The sequence below is a fragment of the Mauremys mutica genome, chromosome 12 (assembly GCF_020497125.1).
Source record: "Mauremys mutica isolate MM-2020 ecotype Southern chromosome 12, ASM2049712v1, whole genome shotgun sequence".
NCBI lineage: Eukaryota > Metazoa > Chordata > Testudines > Geoemydidae > Mauremys > Mauremys mutica.
In genome coordinates this window covers 57,067,408-57,090,384 of record NC_059083.1, presented here as the reverse complement: position 1 = coordinate 57,090,384, position 22,977 = coordinate 57,067,408, and the positions used below count along the sequence as shown (strand labels likewise).

The 22,977-nt window shown below is 51.0% G+C and overlaps 1 pseudogene; it reads left to right on the top strand.

Annotated features, from left to right (window-relative positions):
• The first annotated feature begins 219 nt into the window (after positions 1-219).
• LOC123346990 lies at positions 220-22,575 on the top strand (annotated as a pseudogene).
• The last annotated feature ends 402 nt before the right edge of the window (positions 22,576-22,977 follow it).

Here is a 22,977-nt window from a genome sequence, read left to right as displayed (position 1 = left end):
GAACCTACCAAAGAGTCCCATGTGCCAGATGAGAATTCTTTGGGATAAGTGTAACATGTGTTCAGACCTTTGATTGGTTTATGGTAAGTTTGCTCTCTCAAGCTTTTGAATTTAAATAGTCTCGCTTCTAATGCAGGGCGCTCTCTTACTGTGTGTCTTACTGCTGAATTAACGCCAGGCCCCAGCCCCTCACTGATTTAATTTCCTTTTTTCATTGTACATTTCACAGCACAGTTCACAGTGGCTGTACCTGGCCACCCAGTCATTGCCTCCTTAGGTGGGGAGGCCGTCCTGCCCTGCCACCTCTCCCCCAGGATGAGCGCTGAGAACATGGAGGTGAGATGGTTCCGATCCCAGTTCTCTCTGGCTGTGCACCTGTACCGTGATGGGCAGGATCAGTATGGAGAGCAGATGCTGGAATATCGAGGAAGAACTGAGCTCTTAAGAGACCACATACCAATGGGAGTGTTTCTCTGAGAATACGCGATATCCGACTCTCTGACAATGGGCAGTACAAGTGTTTTTTTCAGTCCAGTGTCTCTTATGAAGGTGCTATATTGGAACTACATGTAGCAGGTCAGTAACTTCTTCTGATGTTTTAATGTCTTCAACAGGGTAATAAGTGGAGTCAGAGGGTTCATTGTGAGATGACACAATTTTTCTCACTATAGTGGGGCCAGGGCTGGCTTTAGGAAGTGCGGGACCCAATTTGAACAGTTTCGACGGGCCCCCGGCAGGGATGACAATTGAAAAAAAATGTAAAAAACCACATGGGGCTTGTACTCACCTGGCGGTGCTCCGAGTCTTCGGAAGCACTTCAGTGGCGGGTCCTTCACTCACTCTGGGTGTGTTCGGTGCAGGGGCAGCTCCAGACCCCAGCATGCCAAGCGCGTGCTTGGGGTGGCATGCCGCGGGGGGCGCACTGCTGGTCACCGGGAGGGCGGCAGGCAGGCCACCTCCTGCAGCATGCCTGTGGAGGGTCCGCTGGTCCCGCGGCTTCGGTGGACCTCCCGCAGGCGTTCCTGTGGGAGGTCCACCGGAGCCACGGGACTGGTGACCGGCAGAGCGCCTCCCGCGGCATGCCGCCCTGCTTGGGGCGGCAAAATGTCTACAGCCGCCCCTGGTTCGGTGGCACTGAAGAACCTGCCGCCGAAGACCCAGAGCAAGCGAAGGACCCACCGCCGAAGTGCTGCCAAAGACCCAGAGCACCACCAGGTGAGTAAAAATTAAAAAGGCGCCTCTAGCCAGGGAAGAGATTCTCACTGGGCGCAGGGTCCTCTTATGCGCGGGGCCCAATTCAGGGGAATTGGTGGAATTGGCCTAAAGCCGGCCCTGAGTGGGGCAGCAGCTCTGCCCTGGATAAAGTTGAGTCTAGTTTGCTGTGTAATATCCATTTTTTCTAAGTTATTTAAAACCCAGACACATATTCAGAGTATGTCTACAGTGGCAGACTTTCTTCACCAGCAGTTACAGCGCCACTCGGCAAGTGCTAAAGGGAAATTGCTGTTGTGTGTTCACATTGTCAGCTGCCTGCGCAATAGCGTATTCACACTTGCAGCATTTGCATCATCATTCAGAGCGGTGAACTCTGGGAAGCTATCCCGCAGAGCATGTCTTCCTCTTCTGCCGCCAAGTGTTGTGGGAAGGCAGAGGGGGTTGCAAGGCATCCTGGGCCTTGTCCCAATGCCCTGTGATGCATTGCTTTGCATCTGAACAATCCCAGTACTTCCTTCCACATTTGGCACCATCTTTCAATGGTTTGCGTAGTGTGCTCTCTGCCTCTTCAGTCTGCAGGACTGGATCCTGCATTGTTGGCCAATATGCTGCTCGCTCTGACTAACACATCACGAGTGGCAGTGAAGTTGTTCCTTAAACTACAAAGGCAAGACATGTCTAACATTGATCTCGCCACGCGCAATAGCTATGACATGAGATTGCTTGTGGCATTCATGGAGGTGCTGACTACAGTGGAACGCCAGTTTTGGACTCAGGAAACAAGCGCTGAGTGGTGGGATCACATCGTCATGCCCATCTGGGATGATGAGAAGTGGCTGCAGAACTTTCGAATGAGGAAAGCCACATTCATGGGACTGTGTGATGTGCTCGCACCAGCTCTGTGGCACAGGGACACAAAAATGAGATCTGCCCTGTTGTTGGAGAAGCGTGTGGCGATTGCACTGTTGAAGCTGGCAACTCCAGACAGCTACCGATTGTTCGCTAACCTGTTCGGAGTGGGAAAGTCAACCGTTGGACTCGTGTTGATGGAAGTGTGGATGGCCATTAATCGCATCCTGCTGCGAAAGACCGTGGACTGGGCAACGTGTGTGACATTGTGGGTGGCTTTGCACAAATGGGCTTCTCTAACTGCGGAGGGGAGATAGATGGCACTCATATTCCAATTCTGGCATCAGACCACCTAGTCACCGAGTACATTAATCAAAACAGATATTTCTTTATGGTTCTCCAAGTTCCTGTGGATCGCCATGGGTGTTTCATGGACATTAAAGCAGGCTGGTCCAGAAAGGTGCATGACGCATACAACTTTCAGAACACTGGCCTGTTCAGGAAGCTGAAAGCAGGAACTTTCTACCCAGACCAGAAGATCACCATAGGAGAAGTCAAAATGCCCATTGTGATCCTGGGAGACCCCACCTACCCCTTAATGCCCTGGCTTATGAAACCATACACGGGGGCAATTTGACAGCAGCAAGAAGTGGTTCAATACCAGGCTGAGCATGTGCAGAATGATTATTGAGTGTGCTTTTCGCTGTTTAAAGGCCTGCTGGCACTGCCTAAATGGGAGGCTGGACCTGGCCAATGACAATATTCCTATGGTTATTTCCACATGCTGTACACTCCATAATATTTGTGAAAGGAAGGGTGAAAGCTTCACTCAGGGCTGGACCATTGAGTTTCAGCACCTGGAGGCTGAATTTGAACAGCCAGAGACTAGGGGTATTAGAGGGGCACAGCACAAGGCCATAAGGATCAGGGATGTCTTGAGGCAGCAATTTGAAGCTGAAAGCCACTGATATTTGTTGCTATGCTCGGGAGTGCAGTACTTGTAATGCTAGGAGGTGATTGTGTTGGTGTGGATGATGCACTGTGAAGATTTAAGAAAATTTACTGTTGCTTTGCAGGGCTCTGTTTACTTTCAGTTAATGTAATAAAGGTCACTTTCAAACCAAAACAAATCTTTTATTAAAAAGCAACAACCGGAGGAGACACACAAACAGAATAACAAATCAGCGCTATGGGGGATGGTGGAAGGGAGGGTCCTGGGGAAGTGGTGTCCCAGGATGGTTTAAGATTTGTGTATGTCCAGATGTCATATGCACCCTTGTCAGAGGTGAAAGTAAGCCGGTACGGTCAGGTACCGTGTACTGGCAAGAGCCAGAACGCCATGCCGGACTGGACCAGCTTCTGTGGCGGTGATTTAAAGGGCCCAGGGCTTTGGCCACCGTGGGGAGCCCTGGGCCCTTTAAAGCGCTGCCGGAGCTCCAGCAGCCAGGCTCCCATGGTAATTTAAAGGGCCCGGAGCTCCTTGGCAGCAGGAGCCCTGGGCCCGTTAATTCGCCCCTGAGCCCCGAGGGCTCCCAGCCACCTCTGCAGCTGGGAGCCCCGGGTTGATTTAAATGCCATGGGGCTCCCAGCCACAGCCGGTGCCACAGGGTCTTTAAATCTCGAAAGGCCCCGTCTCTTCTGGTTGATGCTACGCCCCTGCTCAGGACTCCGGCGTACCAGTAAGTCCTTTAAATTACTTTCCCCCATGACCCTTGTCCTTTGGAGTACTGTGCAGCGGGTACTGTACTTAAGCAGGGTAAACTGCAGAGGAACGGGTGTTGAGTGCAGTAGGTACTGGGAATCCACAGAGCTGCACTGTGTGTTGGTGCTGTGGGACAGGGGGGTGGCACATGGGAAAGAGTTTTGCAACAGCAGCTGTGGGGGAGTGTGGGCACGGAGCTGCTCAGTTTTCAGCGCTAGGAGTGCCTGGAGCATGTCCACTTGGCGCTCCATAATCTTTAAGAGCTGCTCCATGGCTTCGTTCTGGCGTGCTGCATTCTCCTTTTGGTCCCTCTTCTCACTGTCCTGCCACTCATTCAACTCTTGTTTTTCGGCTGCAGAGTGCAGCATGACATCACACAGAAGGTCTTCTCTACTTTTTCATGGCCGCTTTCTAATCCTGCACAGCCGTTCAGCTGTTGATAAAAAAGAGGGAGGCTGGGCTCCCAAGATCAGATTTGTGAAACCAAAATGAAACATTTTACAGAGGCACTATCGTTTGCAACACACAGAGCACTGAATCAGTGTTTTAAAACACAAACACTATTCACACGCCTTTCACTAACTGGCTGACCCCAGGCAAGCACATGTGAGCCACAAGACCCCCTAAATGGTGAGTAGCCGCAGGAGAAGGGTAAATCACTGTTCCCGGACCCTGTTTGTACACTGGGCACATGGCTCTTGGGGAGATCCAGCACTGTAGGGGGTGCTGATAATTGTTCCTGTCCCCACACTTTCCACAGGAAGTGACCATTATGGAAGATATCTCACTGCTGGGGCTTCATTCTGGTGTGCTGTATTCTCCTTTCGTTCCCTCTTCTCACTGTCCCACCACTCCTTCAATTCCTGTTTCTCGGTGACAGAGTGCATCATAACCTCATGCAGAAAGTCCTGCTTAGTTCTTCGTGGCTGCTTCCTAATTCTGTGCAGCCGTTTTGCCACCAATAACAAAGAGGGAGGCTGAGTCATCTCTGAGAAGTTTAAATGCAACATTTTACAGAAGCAGTATTGTTTGCAATACAGACAACACTGTTTCAGTGCTTTAGAACACAGCCAGTACTCACACACCTGTCACTAACTGGCTGACCCCAGGCAAGCACACATAAGCCACAAGACCCCCAAAATGGTGAGTAGCCGCAGGGGCAGGGGAAATCACTGCTCCCAGACCCTGCTGAACACTGGGCACGTGGCTCTAGGGGAGATCCAACACTGTATGGGGGGGGCCTGATAATCATTCCTGTCCCCACACTTTCCACAGGCTGTGTTCATTATGGAGGATATCTCACTGCTGAGGGTGAGCAGGGAATCAAGGGAGGGTCATCTCAAAGAATGTGGCTTCCACTCAGGCCCTTATGCAGCTAGCCTATGTGCAGTTATGGTCCCCCCCACCCAGTGATGGCCGAGTGGCGCAGGAACATTACCCTTAATGGGGATAGAAACAAAGCAGCTCTGCCAAAGAACCTGCAGCAGCAGATTGCCCAGTACCTTCATGAGAGATCTCTGAGGCAGATTCCCGTGAAGTGAGGGAGTCCATCAACACCCTGTCCCACCACTCTGCCTAGGCATGTGGTGGTACGCGCATCGCACAGACGCAAATCAGCCTTCTGCAAATCCCTCCTGCAAGCTCAGCACCCGGAAACAAGCCGGCCTTCTCCAACCCTCCTCCCCGCAGCAACTCACTTCAGCGACACCCAAAATCAAAGCCACTTACATGGGGCCTCGTCTCCTGTTTCCACTTTGACAAGCTCTGAACGCTGTGACTGGCTAGCCACCTCCAGGGTACACAAGCACTCCTGGCTGCATGCATCTCTGAACAAGTCATCCTCTGGCTCTTGGTCCCCCCCCCTTCTTCGCAGCTTCATCCAAGATTTCCTCCTCCTGGCTCGGTCCACTCTCGACTGGCACGGAAGCCGCTGAAGTATCCACGGGCTCTTCACAGTGGAGGCGGGGTCACCGCCGAGTATCGCATCTTTGTAGAACCAGCAACTCATGGGCACAGCGCTGGAGTGGTGGTTTGCCTCCCACATCTTGTGTTAGGCGTTTTGCAGCTCCTTCACTTTGACCCTGCACTGCAGCGTGTCCCGGTCATGGCCCCTTTCTGTCTTGCATCGTGAAATTTGTCCGTAGGTATCATAATTCCTATGGCTGGAGCGCAGCTGGGACTGGACAGCCTCCTCTCCCCAAATGCTGATGAGGTCTAGCAGCTCAGCATTGCTCCAAGCAGGGGACCGCCTGGTGTATGGAACAGCCATGGTCACCTGGAAAGATGCACTGAGACCACCACATGCCAAGCAAACAGGAAGGGGACTTCCAAAATTCCCAAGGAATTTAAAGGGTAGGGCTGATGGTTGGTCACCTGAGGGCAAGGCAGTAGAATTTTAATCGATTACCAGAAAGGTGAGAACAGGCATTGTGGGACACCTCCCGGAGGCCAATTGCAGCACTGTAATCGACCAGGGTGTCTACAGTGGCACCATGGTGCTGTAGCCCCAGTGCAGAAAGCTGTACGCCTCTTGTCGGGGTGGTTTTATTACAGCGTTTCAACTGCGCAGTTTCTGCACATGTAAGCAGAGTCAGGATGAGCCCCACCCTGACATCTGGTGGTAAATTATGGGGAGTGCGGAAAGTGTTGCATTGGTATTTCGGTTATTTGCATGGGCACTCCCACCCCACTTAGCATACCGCAAAGCAGCATGGGATGGTTACTTTCACAGCTGTGGGAGCCCCCAATTTCGTTGTTATTGGGGCAGGAGGAATGAAATGTTGTCACCCTATTGGGTAAATGGGGAACTACAAAATTGTCTTGTGATGGGGGGGTTTCATTGTCAGCTGGATAGCGCTTGCTAGATGGGGCACATGGGTTCCAAAACCCATTGAGAGGAGAGAGGCTGGGGGCCAGTATCTGTACTTGGTGGTGCAGGCTCCTTGTGTGAGCCAGAAGCACCAGTTCCACCTGTGCCTCTCTCCACTGTGGAATGTCAGAGTTAACTTTTGATTCCCTTAAGAATCTAGATGCAGGTTACTGAGCTGAAATCACTGAAGAGCTGGACTTGCTGAGCTGAGAGCACGGTGCTAATGAGTGGAGCTGAAATCACTGAAGAGCTGGACTTGCTGAGCTGAGAGCACTGTGCTGATGAGTGGGGGAGCCTGAAGCAATACTGGCAGAGCAGAGTGGAGCAGTTTGTGCAGCCACTGGGTGAGTGGAGCTGAGCAGCTCGTGAGGACGGCTGGAGCGGATCACAGGACAGCTGGTGGACCAGAGCAGCTGGCAGAGTGGAGCAGCCCACAGAGTACGCGGAGCTGAGCTGTTTGCGGGGACGACTAAGGGAAGCAGAACCCCACGAAGAGGCAGGGCAGCTGGCCCCGAACCACGTAAGGTGCCCCTTTCTACCTAGGCTGGGGAGGGGGACCTCTGCAAAGAGACTCTTGAACTCTGGGCTGCCTGACCCGGGACAGAGACTTTTGAATTGTGGGACTTTTGGGACTGTGGGTGATTTAGGGGGGTTGCTGGACTCAAGGGCCCAGAGAGAAGGACACGGCCCAAGTTGCTGGGGTGGGTCTTTGCTCACGGTTTGACCTATGAACTCCAGTTGAGGTATTCTCCAAATTTCATGCTTGTTGTTGTTTATCTTATGTAATTAAACCTTTTCTGCTACACCAAGAGTCTGTGCTTGCGAGAGGGGAAGTATTGCCTCCTTGAGGCGCCCAGGGGTGTGTGTAAGATTTTCCCAGGTCACTGGGTGGGGGCTCGAGCTGGTCTGCATTACGTTGTGGGGAAGGGACCCCTAGGTATTGAACCTGGCCCTTGCTGCTATCGTTTCAGCCTGGCAGAGGGGTTACACACACAAAGTGGCTTGCCAGTGTGTACACCTTGGGAGTAACACTGCAGAAAGCTGTTTTACTGCACAGAAACTTGCCAGCATAACCAAGGCCTCAGATTGTCTTGAAAATTGCTGCAACTCATTGGAGTCTGGGGTTGGGTTAGTGGCCCAAATTTGAGGTCTTTAGAGCAAGGAATTAATGAAACACACTAATACCCCCAAACAATCAGGTGGCATTAACATGTTGTGGTTATTACAACTATTTTGTGCACAACTGGGGCTGAACAATGACTCTGATCCACCCCAAACTGATGCCACTAGCTAGGATTGATCTCGGCTCGTGTCTGGCCCCTTCAGGGTAACAGTGGTTGAAACACAGGAACCTGTAGCCCAGAGCCTGGTCTAAGAGTGGGAGAATTGAGAAATTCCCTGACCCCAGCACATGTAGAGAAAGGGGGCCTGACCCCTGAAGGTGCTGTCAGAGAGACCAGCAAGGGGACAGAGGTGCAGCTAATTCTGTAACCATGACATGAGGTTTAGGTCAGGTGTAGCGAACTCCTGGTCTCCATTCAAACACTGCTGCACACAAACCACCTCTGACTTGCAAAATGTTGTTGCCTCATCGCCCTTGCCCTGAGGATTCCTTCTGGGACATTACCTCCACTTACCCCTCACCAAGCCCTGGAGATCAATGGCATATCTAACACCAGGCTGCTGACAATCCCCATGGCAAGGAGTCTGTGCCCTGCTACTGACACAACCTGCACAACTCAGCACTGAAATGAGGCATGATTGATCCCTCAAGGTACACCTGCACCTCTCCACATATCACAGTGATAGCTCTGCTAATATGCTCCAAATAATCCCCCACACTAGTCATTACAGCTACACCAAGCACAGTGCATGCAGCTTTAGTGCATGCAGCCAATTCCCAGTGGCTATTGCCAGCTCCACAAGGGCAGAGTTAAGGTTGTTTGGATGTTTACCTTCCCTATGGATTTTCTGGTTTTAGAGATCTGAGTTTTGCTGAACTCAGCATTTGGGAAGGGCAGGAGATAACACAGAGTTAAGGTTACCTGGAGGTAACTAAGTTTTTTGTCAGTGAATAGACATGAGGAAGGATTACAGGAAGGGGGCATTGTTTGTGTTGTGTTCCACTGATTTGAATTGCAGCATGTATCTGCCTGCAGTGCAGCCGCATTCCCTGTGTGTAGTGTAGCTGTACTGATCAGTGGAGAGAGTAGTGGGGACAGGGTCTCAGAGCTGTTACTGTGCTATGGAAGGGCAGGAGATAATAACACCAGGCAGCCTGAACTCTGTGCTAACGAAGGTTTTGTCAGTGAATTTTCTAGTTGTTTTGGTTTTCTTTAACAGAAAGGGAAACATTTGTTGTAGGAGCTAGTGGCCAGTTACGTGGTTGTTGTTCTCATCTAGGTTTGCAGTTGCTACATGAATGTGCCTAAGTAATCATCAAAAGTATAGTATAGTGCTTTTCCATTAGTAGACCTGAAAGAGCTTCACATCATTATCCCCATTTTACAGATGGGAAACTGAGGCACAGAGCAGAGAAGTGAGTTGCCCAAGGTCCCCCAGTAGCTCAGTGGCAGACTGAAGAATAGTCCATGTCCTGGGAACACTCTGTTTGGCCACTCAATTGCTCTGTGGTTGCTCACTGCCCCTCCCCTTGTACCTTCTGTGACAGTGCAGTGGGGCTAATGGTCCTGCTTTGCGATGTTTGCAGTGTGTAGCTTGTAACAGGGCTGGTGAGAGAAATCTCACCCCAGGTCTCTGTCCCAACACCTTGACAGTTTTATTACACAGCGGCTACTTTAAGCATGTGAGAGGAGACTCGTGTGTCTGTTTCCTTCTCCACCATCCTCCACAACATGTAGCTCCCCTCTGCCCTGCGTTTCTGGGGGCACACACAGGCAGCAGCTTACTAGTGGGCCACACAGTACCTCGATTATGTAGTCTGAGTTGCACACTGAACTGGGATCCTCACCCCCACTACCAAGCCTAGCTAGACCCTCTGCCCCCGGTCCAGCCAGACTTCCCCAGCCATGTTGCAGGCTCACTCAATTCAACTCCCCTTCCCCCACAGTCTGGCAACCCCACACAGGGGTGATGTGTATTTTAACTCTTCATTTCCTGCGTTTCAGATGTTTACATTTCCACCATATTCAGCCCCCACCCCACTCCCCCGTGATCACAGATTACATGAAGGGGTTAGATACCCCAAGAGTGGCAGGGTCTCCCAGATCCCAGGACATACAGTGGGAAGAAAAAGGAATTCAGAGCCCTGCAAAAGGGTAGGGCTCCCCCAGATCTCAGCACAGGGAAGGAGAGAATTTGGGGCTGACAGGACTCCCTGCCCCTAAACCCACAACTTTTACTGTCACCCCTCACAATATCAAATCCCTCCCATCCCACTCCTTTCCCTTACCTGAGGAAGCCCCAACCCTTTTTTCCTCTCCTTCCACTCATTCCAATTTATCTCCCTCCCCATAATACCCACATTCCTTGCTGCAGACCCAACACCTATTCCCATCTCCTCTTCTATCCCCATCACCCCTCCCAGCGAGCGTTTGCAGGTGTAATTTATTTTCTTTTCAAATATAGTTTCAGCACATTCCGAATTATCTCCTGGATACAGATTACATCTCAAAAAAGAAAAACAAAATCAAAACAAAAAATTCATCCACCTTGAAATAGGCCTTGTCTACACTGCCAACTTTTGTTGACAAAAGTTACGCTGACAATCGAAAAGCGCTATAATAATGTAGCCCTTCTGCCAGTTGGAGTGGGCAGCAAGAAGCACCGGGTTCAATATCTAGGGGGTTCCTGTTCGACAATATAACCAAAACCGGCTTGATCCCCCACCCAGTAACGTGGGAAAATTTAACTCTACCCTCTCGGCACTTCTAAGGGCTGGTCCACACTAAGAATCGGGTTCGAACTAGGGTACGCAAATTCAGCTACATGAATAGCGTAGCTGAATTCGAAGTACCCTAGTTCGAACTACTCACCCGTCCAGACGCCGCGGAATCGAAGTCCGCGGCTCCAAGGTCGACTCTGCCACCGCCTTTTGCAGTGGTGGAGTACCGAAGTTCGAACTATCGCTTCCGGAGTTCGAACTATCGCGTCCAGATTAGACGCGATAGTTCGAACTCCGAGAAGTCGAACTCACCGCGTCGACCCGGCTCGTAAGTGTAGACTAGCCCTAAGAGGCAATTCTTCCCCTCTCGCAAGCACAGAGTCTGAGATAGAAATAGTTTATTTAATAAAAGTAACCTAGCATTAATCTGAGAAAACCGCACAAGCGATATTCATAAACGCAGAAGCATGAGCAAGACACCTTCCGCAGAGTATGCTGGGCAGTGTCCTTTGCTTCAGGTTCTTGAGTCCAACAACCAAGTTCTTGCAGTGTGCCCCTTGTTTAACACACCACTCACAGTTGTTGTGCCTGGTGAGCACAGACCCAGAGTTCATAAGTATATCTGTGTGCATTCTGCTCCTGCCATGAGCGGGGGGAGGGGGGAAAATGCACCCGCCGGCCACCTGTCCGCTGCTCCCAACGGCCGCCCCCACTGGCCTCCTGCCTGCTGGTCCCGCCGGCCGCCCGCTCACTGCTCCCATTGGCCGCCCCGGCCAACCACCCGCCCGCTGCTCCTGCTGGCCAACTGCTCCCTGCTCCCACCTGCTCACCACTCCCACTGGCCGCCTGCTCGCTGCTCCTGCCAGCCACCTGCCCGCTGCTCCCGCCTGCCACCCCTACTGGGTCGCTGCTCCCACCAGCCGGATTAAGATCATTGAGATTAAGGTCATTTTATTTCAGTTTAGCTCATCAGTAAAAGTGTGATCTGGGGCAGAAGGCATTACCTTAACCCTGCATTTTTTTGTTATCTAATGTGTGTGTTTTGTGGGTGTGAGTGTGGGTGTGTTTCCTGGCTCTCAGAGGAGTTCAGTTTTCTGCTGCCAACTTCTGTGCTCTGGAAGGGTACAAGGCACAGCCAAGGCAACCTGAACTCCCCAGTAAAAAGGTTTCTGGTAGTGAATTAATTTAATGTTTGTCTATACCGGGGTGGGCAAACTTTTTGGCCTGAGGGCTGCATTGGATTTCAGAAATTGTATGGAGAGCCGGTTAGGGGAGGCTGTGCCTCCCCAAATAGCCAGGCGTGGCCCAGCCCTGCCCCTTATCTGACCCCTCCTGCTTCTTGCCCCCTGATGGCCCCTCTGGGACTCCTGCCCCATCCAACCCCCCTGTTCCCGGATGGCCCCCCTGGAACCACTGCCCTATCCACCCCCCTGCTCTCTGTCCCCTGACCACCTCCAGACCTCCCACCCCTAACTGCCCCCCACCGCCCCATCCAACCCTCCCTCTCCTTCCTAACTGCCTCCCACCCCTGGGATCCCTGCACCATCCAACACCCCTGTTCCTGCCCTCTGACTGCCCCAGCCCCTGACTACCACCCCTGAATTCCCCTGCCCTCTATCCAACCCCCCTCCCTTGCTCCCTGCCCCCTTACCATGCTGCCTGGAGCACCGGTGGCTGGCAGCATGGCTGCACCACAACAGGCACCGTGCCGCCCAGCTTGGGCCAGCCACGGGCCGCGCAGCACACAGCACCGGCTCAGGCCGTGGCTCTGCAGCTGCGCTGCCCCAGGAGCTCATAGCCCCACCACCCAGAGCATTGTGACGGCAGTGCGGTGAGCGGAGGCTGCGGGGGAGGGGGGAACAGTGGGGGAGGGGCCGGTGGCAAGCCTCTCAGGCCAGGAGCTCAGGCACCGGGCAGAACGGTCCTGCGGGCCGGATGGGGCCGCGGGCTGTAGTTTGCCCACCTCTGGTCTATACATACACATGAACTGGTTACAATGAAGTAGTGCAAAACCCGATAGGGACACTCCTAAATGTTTTGGAAATGGCTTCTATTAATTAAGCTTGAGTCGATTCCTTCTTGATATAAAAGTGTCCACACGGGGGTTTGCACTGATTTAAAAAAACCACTTTAACTAAACTGGAGCAAGTTTGTGCATAGAACAGCCCTGTCATTAAGATTAATTCTATCAAATTGGAATCTGGGCAGTTTAACTAATCAACCACATCTATGGACTCACATTCAATTCTCAGTTTAATAGGAAATGGCTTTTGATAACTGTGTAATAAAACTTTTGGCTCATTACTGGGCACTGTAGGATTATCACAAGTTCATTTATTTTTTCTGTAGGTTTGGGCTCTGCTCCTGCCATCTCTGTGGAGGGACATCAGAACGGAGGGATCCGGGTTGTGTGTCGATCAGCCGGATGGTACCCACAGCCCAAGGCTCAGTGGAGTGATCTCCAGGGGCAGATCTTACCATCAGCCTCTGAAAAAATATCCCAAGAGGCCAATGGCTTGTTTCAAGCAGAGATTGCCATTGTTATAACAGAAGAGTCCAACCAGAAAGTGTCCTGCTCTGTCAGGAACCCCCGACTCAACCAGGAGAGAGAGTCAGAGATTTCCATAGCAGGTCAGTACCCGTCTGTGCCGCACATGGATAGACTGAGACCTTGCAGACATGGGCGGAGAGTATTTATCGTTGTGTCTCCTGTTTATTGGCCTGAACCTTCAACATGCTGAGCACATCTTGTAAAGTCCTGAACAACCTCAATTCCCTTTGCATATGTGTACACTGCAATTCAAAACCCGCTGGTGACCCAGGCCAGATGGCTCAGGCTAAGGGCCTCAGGCTAAGGACTTGTTAAATTGTGGTATAGATGTCTGAGCTTGGGCTGGACCAGGCCTGCACAACTCATAAAGCAGTGAGGGCCATATTACTCCAAAGAAAACAACTGAGGGCCAAAACCCCTCAGCCTCACCAAACCCCACCCCGGCACCGCTGAAACACCCCCCCCGTGCCACCCAGCCCCCTGGAAACACAACACCCCCCTGCTTGGCCCCACCATCACACCCCTCTTCTCCCCCTAACCCCCAACTGGCTTGCTGCATCCCTCCTAGTCAGTCCCCCACCCACCGCTCGCCTCCTCATCCCCCCTCCGCAGCTGCCAGCTCACCTGTTCCCCCGCCACTGCCCGCTCACTCGTCTCCTCAGTCACTGGCTCACTTGCCCGCCCGCTTGCCTCCTCAGCCCCCCTCCCCTGCTGCCAGCTCACTTGCCCCCCCCCACCACTGCCTGCCCGCTCACCTCCTCAGCCTCCCCCTCCCACACCACTGCCCACCCACTCTCCTCAGCCCCCCTCCGCCGCCAGCTCACCTGCCCCCCGCCACTGCCCACCTCCTCACCCCCCTTCCCCCACCGCCAGCTCACCTGCCTGCCCACTACTGGCCTCTTACCTTCTGCTGCTACCCCCGCCCCCTGCCACTGGCTCATCCTCATTCCCCAGCCTGCCACTGGCCTCTTCACCATCCCACCCACCCGCCGGCTGGCCAGCCAGCCATTGGCTTGCAGCACCCCGCCGCTTGCCTACTCACCGCCCGTGGGCCGCACAGTGAGCCCACGCGGGCCGTATGCAGCCCGCGGGCTGTATGTTGTGCAGGCCTGGGCTGGACCCTGCTACATTCACTAAAAATTCCATGCTGTGCTTTGATCTACCCCCACTTTAAAACAGGAACAGATCAAAGTGCAACAGAAAACTTTTAGTGCAGTGCAGCAGGGTGCACACAGCCAGTTAGTGTGCAGCAGGCCAGTGCACAGTGGATTTACACCCCAGCCTGCCGCACACTAACTGTGCTTATAGATGAGCCACCGTAGAACAAGGTGGGTGAGTTGTGCCTGCTGCCTTAGGGAGACGCCTCCCTCTCTGTTCTGGGGTTCTTGTGTATTCAGATTCTGGATTCTAAGAAATAAAGTCATGATACACTGCAGCCTTCCAGCAGGAGTATTTATGCTTGTATCTCACTTTGTGTGTGTGTGCACGCGCATGTGCGCACATACGCTGTGAATATCATGATTCTCTGTGGGGGTGGGGAAGGGAATTCTCTTTTGTTCTCAGTGAGAGTTGTGGGTGCTAAATATTTATGAAAATCTGGGTAATAAAACTATTTTTCCTGACTAGCGCAAGAGAGCCCTGAATATGATCTGAGTGTTACTACTTAGATTACATCTGAAAATACCAGCAATAGAAGTTCAGGCCCCAAATATGCAGAAACAAAATCTTACCTAAAGGCACCTTAATTTTTAGAAAAAAAGGATGTGTTGTTATCTACCAAATAACTTGGTTACTATTGAATGAATATTTCATCACTATAATAGTAAGAATGTTGTATTTGTAAAGAACTATTTGTCTGAGGTCTCATAGTGCTACACTGCTGGTTAGTTTATGATGTGCCTAGAATTACCTGATTGTTATGTTCACCGAACACGCGGAGAGTTAGAAACAAAGCATAAATACTGTTCCTGAAAGGCTGTGATGTCACACTGCTTTATTTTAAGAATCCAGAATTCTAACATGCCACAGCCAAATACAGAGAGACATAAAGCAGGCTGCTCCCTAAGGCAGCAAGGCAGAACCAAACCTACCCTGCTTTAGGCTGGCTTTTTGCAGACTGACTGCAGAGGACCCAGATGTACGCTTCCCTACAGAGCCCTCTAGCCTGCAAGTAAGACCAGGAATCCCCTCAGGCTTTAAAGTGTCAGCTTGTAATTTTTTACCCAGTTTTCAATACATCACACTAATCACTTAGCAAGGACCCTCTAGTCAGCCATTGCTCCAAGGCCCAGAGAAGAGGACTCTGGAGGAATTATTACTCTGAATCTCCAGGCTCAACTTTTGTTTTTATTAAAATCCTGCATCATCATATTTTGGGCCAGATTCTTTCATATGGCTGAGGAGAGTCGGGGGTGTCAGGAAGCTGGTCACAACTCCCTGGTTCTAAGGGCTACTCTGCACTGGCTGCAGCTTTGGGATCACTTAGAGCCACCTAGGGAATGCCTGAATGTGTCTGTGGGAGATGGGTGCAGCTCCATTATGCCATTCCTTACTGCCAGCATGCCCCCTCCCATTTATTAACCATGTTCAGTAACCAGGCTAAAGCTTGGGCTCTCACTGGTTTAATAATAAAGCACAAAGCAGCCATATTTCCCTGTGAGATTCTTTTAACTAGTCACAGAGTCACCACTGTCATTGTGTCCTGCCTTCATTCTGTATGTGTTTGCTCCCAAGTCAATGGCACTTTCTCTTGCAGAGCTGTTTTTCCCACGAGTCAGTCACTGGATGGTGGCTCTGGGGGTGATCCTGGTTGTTCATTCCTCTGGCCAGTTACTGCTTCTGGAGGCAGCACAGAGCAAAAGGTTAAGTAACAAGAGGCAGGAACTTGGTGAGAGAGAGAGAGACAGATGTTTAAAAAAAAAACCAATGAGTCCTTGTGGCATCTTAGAAACTAACAAATTTATTTGGGCATAAGTTTTTGTTGGCTAGAACCCTCTTCATCAGATGCATGGAGTGAAAAATACAGGAGCAGGTATAAATACACAGCACATGAAAAGATGGGAGTTGCCTTACCAAGTGGGAGGTCAGTCTAATGAGACAATTCAATAAACAGTAGGATACCAAGGGAGGAAAAGTATCAGAGGGGGAACCGTGTTAGTCTGGATCTGTAAAAGCAGCAGAGTGTCCTGTAGCACCTTATAGACTAACAGACGTTTTGGAGCATGAGCTTTTGTGGGTGAATACCCACTTCATTGGATGCAAGGGAGGAAAAAAATCACTTTTGTAGTGGTAATGAGAGTGGCCCATTTCAAACAGTTGACAAGAAGGTGTGAGTAACAGTAGGGGGAAATTAGTATGGGGGAAATCAGGTTTTGTAATGACCCATCCACTCCCAGTCTTTATTCAGGCCTAATTTGATGGTGTCCAGTTTGTAAATTAATTCCAGTTCTGCAGTTTCATGTTGCAATCCATTTTTGAAGTTTTTTTTGTTGAAGAATGGCCACTTTTAGGTCTGTTATTGAGTGACCAGGGAGACTGAAGCGTTCTCCAACTGGTTTTTGAATGTTATAGTTCCTGATGTCAGATTTGTGTCCATTTATAAATAAATGAATAAAGAGCCCCCTCCCACACCCAAACGCCATCCTGGAACCTGTGCCCTGAACCAACCCCCTGTCCCATTCACGGCCCCACCCCAGAGCCCATACCCCCAGCTGTAGCTCACACCCCAACTCCTAGCTGCCTCCTGCACTCCAAATCCCTTCACCCCAGCCTGGAGCCCTCTCCTGCACCCAAAATCCCTCATCCCAAGCCCACACTTCCAGACAGAGCCTTCACCTCCTCCCACACCTGAACTCCCTGCCCCAACCCGGAGCCCCAACCCGCACTCTGAACCTCTCATTTCTGGCACCCCTGCAGAGCCTAGGGGAAGCCCCGAGCCTCTGCGCTGCACCCCGCCCCTGTGGGGCTGTGTGTGGCCCCCAACTATTTTTTTCTGTGAGTCAGTGGCCCGTGATAGAAAAAAGGTTCCCCAGCCCTGCTTTAACAGATATGTTATGTGGGTTGAGTCCATGTTTAAGTGACAGGGATTCACTAATTTTGAGTTGTATGGAAAGTTTGTGTATGTGCCCAGAGAGAGCTATGTTGGGCTCATTTCCAAGCACTAAACAATCAGAACAATTAACTGTCACTGTCAGGTTCCCTGGGCCTTTCAGAGAATTCTCTGCACCAGCTGCACTGGTGAGCTGTGGCTAGGATGCTGTAATAACACAAACACACTCAGGATTTGCACAGCTGTTCTGAGACGCTGCTCACACTGGGTACAAGATGCTCTCGCTCAGGCTGTGCTCAGCAGTGATAGTGACCTTAGCATCCAGCTTTGGAAGGGCACCTCCACCCCAGTCTTTGCTGGTACATCCACTATCTACCACTATTCCCCCTACGGGGAGCTCTTCCCTGTTATCCCTAGGACCAAGGGGCAGACACTACCCACAAGATCAGGATCTGGCCTAGGATGGAGCCAGCAAGACCCTGTTCCTTATCCAGCCCAGGTCAAAGTCCCATTCCCATCACTCTCTTCCCTCCCCCATTCCCACAGTCGGGAGCTGGGGCCATTCAAGGGATAGGCACAGAGGGCACCAGACAGGGAACTCGATAAACAGAGACCTTCCTTCCCACAACAGCCATATCTGATGTGAGTGGGTCTAGGACTCAAGCAGCAGGGTCGGCTACTATGACCCATAGAGGACACAGCCTGTGGGGACAGGTTGAACCACCCATCGCTGCAGTTTATGGGCGTGTGTTTACTCTCCTCTCCAGGAGGCATTTCATATGGGGGGAGGGGAGGGAAAGGGAAATGCATCCCCTCTCTCCCTTCCTGTTTTAGCATAAAAGTGGTCACTCTGTATTTAGATGGCAGGAATTGAATTCACTGTTCCTCACCCCAGCAATCTTTGATGACAGGTAGCTGCCTTCTGCCATTGCCCCACTGCCCCCCTCCCCAGTATCAGTCCTTGCATCCAGTTGTGAGGGAGAAGCACAGAAGTTGGATATTTCTGTTAAAATGATCAGCAGTGAGATAATTGCAAATGGTGACAATTAAATTGTCATTGATCAGGCTTTAATGTCAGCATCCCAGCCCCACTTGGTAAGTGTGAGCAGCAAACAGCGTTGCCTGCAGACTCAGGCTGATCTCATTGGGCTGGTGCACCCAGCTGGCTTTCTGACACCCAGGTCACTTGCTCAATGCTACCTTCCTACCCAGAAAGGCTGGACACTTTTCAATAGATGGAGTGTGAGATTTTCACCCATCCTTCAACCCCTTTGTGGTCAGTAAAAAGACCAAAACAGCAGAACTAGGCTCCAAAAGGCTTGGATCCAGCTAGGGGAGGATTCCTCCAGCGCAGGCAGCGCAGAGAACAGCTGCGGGCTGCCCTCTGAGGCCCCACTTACAAGCCCTATTGTAGGGAAGATGGGACTGGGAACAAGAAGGGGGTGTCGGGGCAAGACCACAGTGCACGGTGCTGGAGAGATTCTGGGCCATGCTGCTGCCCATATGCGCCCAGGGAAAGGCTGCTGTCACTAACGGCATAAGCTAAGCTAGAAAAACTCACTCTTATTATGGAATAAGTGTATTTCATATGGAGCATTACACTAGTACAACATGAGTGGTTTAATGCCCAACTTATTTTATACTGGTGTTACTTTGCCCTGCAGACAAGCCCTGAGTTACAGCGGGGGCTGCTTTCGCATCCAGAGCACCCAGGGTCAGGGGGATGCAATGTGGGCTTAAAGCTGCCTTAGCCCCCCTGTGCCCTGGGCTACGGGTTCTGAGCACAGAATCTCACCCTGAGAGTTTAGGTCACATTGAGCAGAGCTCTTACAGAGGTGTCCACAGTGATGCCCAGGTCTTTTTCCTGAGTATTTTAAAGCCAATAACCTGCATACATCGGTCTAATTATCCTTGTAATGTGCATTACCTTACATTGATCAACACTGAATTTCATCAGCCATCGTGTTATCCAAGCTTGGTCCCACTGAAATAACTCAGATTTCTTTGGTAACCTAAATTATTGTGTGTTAGCTGCACATTTTGCCACATTAGGGCTTATCCTTTGTTCCAAGTCACTGATAAATAGCACAGGGGTTCTCAAATTTCATTGCACCACGACCCCCTTCTGACAACAAAAATTACTACCAGACCCCAGGATGGGGGACCGAAGCCTTAGCCTGCCCAAGCCCCGCCCCCTGGGGGGGGGGACAGGGCCAAAGCTGAATCCCAAGGGCTTCCATCCCAGACAGGGGGCCTGTAATCTGATACCCAATGCCCAGGGCTGAAGCCCTCAGGCTTCAGCCCCAGGTGGTGGGACTCGGGCTTCCGGCCCAGGCCCCAGCAACTCTAAGCCACCCCCGGCAACCCCATTAAAACTGGGTCATAAACCACTTTGGGGTCTTGACCCACAGTTTGAGAACCGCTGAAATAGACTAAACACCAGTCCTAACACAAGACTTTGAGGCACCCCACTGCTAACCTTTTTCCATATGAAAATTGACCCTTTATTCCTGCTCTTTGTTTTCTGTCATTTAGGGGGTTTCTGTTCCAGGACAATACTTTACCCCTCACCCCATGATGACTTAGAGGCTCTTTAGTGCAGACATAGCCTAACACTACAGCTGTACCAGTGCAGCCGGGCCACTGTAAGATCTCTAGTGTAGCCACTCTGTGCCGATGGGAGAGAGTTCTCCCATCAGCATAATGATTCACCTCCAGCGGGCAGTGGTAGCTATGCGGGCAGGAGAGTTTCTCCCACCGACATAGCGCTGTGCACTCTAACACTTATGTCAGCGTAACTTATGTTGCTCAGGGGGTGGAATATTCACACCTCTGAGTGAGAAGTTTTGGAGCCATAAATGGTAGCATAGGCAGCCTTAATTTCCTTTAAAAAATTTTTGAGGAACTTTTTCAAAAACTTTTTGAAAGTCCACATCAATTATGCCATTGGGTTCTCCTTTGTGCCATACTGTACTGACATACTCACTGACATTTCCTAGATTAGTGAGATACAAGCCAAGTCTATTCTAGGAATTTATATTGGTGTAGCTACATTTTTTAGGAGCGTGAATCCACATCCCTGAAAGATGTAGTTTATATATACCAAGGTAACCCCTGGTTTAGACAGTGCTAGGTCAATGGAAGGTGGGTTACTTATGACGATGAGAGAATCCCTCCTCTCAGCATAGGTAGTGTCTATGCTGAAGCCCCACAGCAGCAGTGGTGCAGCTGCACTGCTGTAGAGGTTTAAGTGTAGACATACCCTCAGTTTACTTTTCCAGCTGTGCTAGTTGGATTTTTTCCTATCATTCTCATACAACTGATTTAGAATTCTGATTTAGTTCTTGTTTCAGACAGTTTACCAGGCACTGTGTGACAAAGTTCCTCCTCTACCTTGGTGGGTCCTGCGCTTATTGGCAGATTTGCTCACCTCAGTGATCTTCCCCTCTGGTGGAACCCACAGTCTGGGTCAACTCCTCCTGCATCTGATCAGGAGTTGGGAGGTTTTGGAGGGAACCCAGGCCCACCCTCTACTCCAGGTTCCAGCCCAGTGCACTGTGGATTGCAGCTGTCTATAGTGCCTCTTGTAACAGCCACATGACAGCTACAACTCCCTGGGCTACTTCTCCATGGCCTCCTCCAAACACCTTCTTTATCCTCACCACAGGGCCTTCCTCCTGGTGTCTGATAACGCTTGTACTCCTTAGTCCTCCAGCAGCCTGCTCCACTCTGCTCCTTACACCTCTTGCTCCCAGCCCCTCAAATACCCACCATAAACTGAAGTGAGCTCCTTTTTAAATCCAGGTGCCCTGATTAGCCTGCCGTGATTGGCTGCAGGTGTTCTAATCAGCCTGACTGCCTTAATTGGTTCTAGCAGGTTCCTTATTACTCTAGTACAGCCCTGCTCTGGTCACTCAGGGAACAGAAAACTACTTATCAAGTGACCAGTATATTTGCCCTCTACCAGACTCCTGTACCCAACTGGTCTGGGTCTGTCACAACTGACATAAGTCTCACTGGGCTGTAATTCTCAGAATTACTCTGGCCAAATTTTTAAAGCTGTGTATGACATTCCCAACCCCCTGAATCTCCAGAATAGTAGCTGATTTTAATGAGAGAAGTGTATTATTGTTAGCAGCTCAGCCATATTGCTCTGACATCATTTCAGAACTTTTTGCCATTTGCCACCTAACAGGGATCTACGCTGCTCTTGGTGGCTGCTGGCTCTTTAACTTATCAGTTGTTCCAATATCTCCTCTTCACACCTCAATCCCTGATATTCATTTCATGAACAGAGCAGCTCCAGGGCAGGTCTCTCCCCAACATTCTCTGTGGTGAACACTGATGCAAAGAAATCAGTCTCTCAGCACTGTCCTTACCTTCCTCAATTACTCCCTTTCCCCCCCTGCTGATCCAGGGGACCCATCAATTCTCTCACAGGCTTCCTGATACTGATGGACTGAAATAATTCCCTGGTATTTGTTTTATATCTCTGACTGTTCACTCTGCTAATTCCATTTAGCCTCCTAATTCCCATCATGCACTTCACCTGATGTACTTTATGCTCCTTTCTGCAGGCTTCACAGGGTTAATATTTTCCATTTGCTGAGGGATCCCTGTTTGGCTCTACCACCTCCTGCACCTGGCCGGGTGCGGTTATAATATTTCTCCCCGTGCTAATTCCTTTGCTGCTCGGGAAGTGCCAGGCTCTGGATGCTGATGTAGCCGCCAGGCTGAGTCTAAGGATTTTAACTTCCTTGCTTTAAAATCTTTTTGACTCACTTCTCTTCTGCAATATAATGTGATATTAGGGTGACCAGACAGTAAGTGAAAAATCGGGATAGGGGATGGGGGGTAATAGGCACCTGTATAAGACAAAGCCCCAAATATCGGGACTGTCCCTATAAAATGGGGACATCTGGTCGCTTTATGTGGTATTAACTCATTTCTCTTGGTTTTATTTTTAGACAAACTCCAGGCTGAGCTCAGTAAGTTCCATTCCCCCCTAGTGTCACCCTGTGTGACATTCTCTGCTGCTCAGTGTGTCTGTGTTCAGGGGCATTCTCACCCCTCTGTCTGTGTTTGGTTACAGGATGGAGAAGCACCCAGATCTACACAGGTACTGTACATACCACTGATGTTTTATCCATGGTGAGACCCCACCTCCCCCTGGGAGCTCTCTGCTCCCTTCCCTGCACAGAGCATTTTCCTATGACATTCAGTAGGCTGGAAACAGCAATGTCCCTGGGGGTAGATGGAAAGGGGCAGACAAAACCCAGGTTTATTGCAGAGCGGGGACATGCCCCCTTTGGAAAAGGGCTGATTGGTGAGGGAATACTGCCCCCTGGTGTCACCTTTGCAGGGCGGTACCTCGGCTCTGCAGGATGGACATTCTTATCTGTCCATCATTTGCATTGAACTGCTAAGCTCTGTCTTCCCAGCAGCAGGGTTTCTATGCTCAGGCCGGGCTTTAGCCCACAATTTCCTTCTAGCGTAACAGGACCAGACAGGAGCTGTTCAGTGTCCCCCTGGATTTGGGCGCAGGAAGGCCCTGTCCCCACTGCCAGGGCAGACAGGTTTTTATAACCAGCTTGTGACACTCTCCTGACCCAGTTACAACAAATTGTGCCCACGCGGCAACTTTTATGTCTCACAGCCGTGGCTGAGCTGTGTGTGTGTGTTTGTACCCAGCATGCAGCCTGACTGTGTGTGTGCCCTGGTGCATGCTGGGAGAGTCTGGGCAGCTCCAGCAGGGATCAAAGAACCCAGGGGCCATGCACACACATTGCAGCACCACTGGCCCAGGGGTCCATGCACTGCAGGGTATCCTACCACACAGAGCTGGGAGGGAGTGGGGCACCCAGAGCAGTTACACAAACACCGCTGGGGGTCCTGTTAG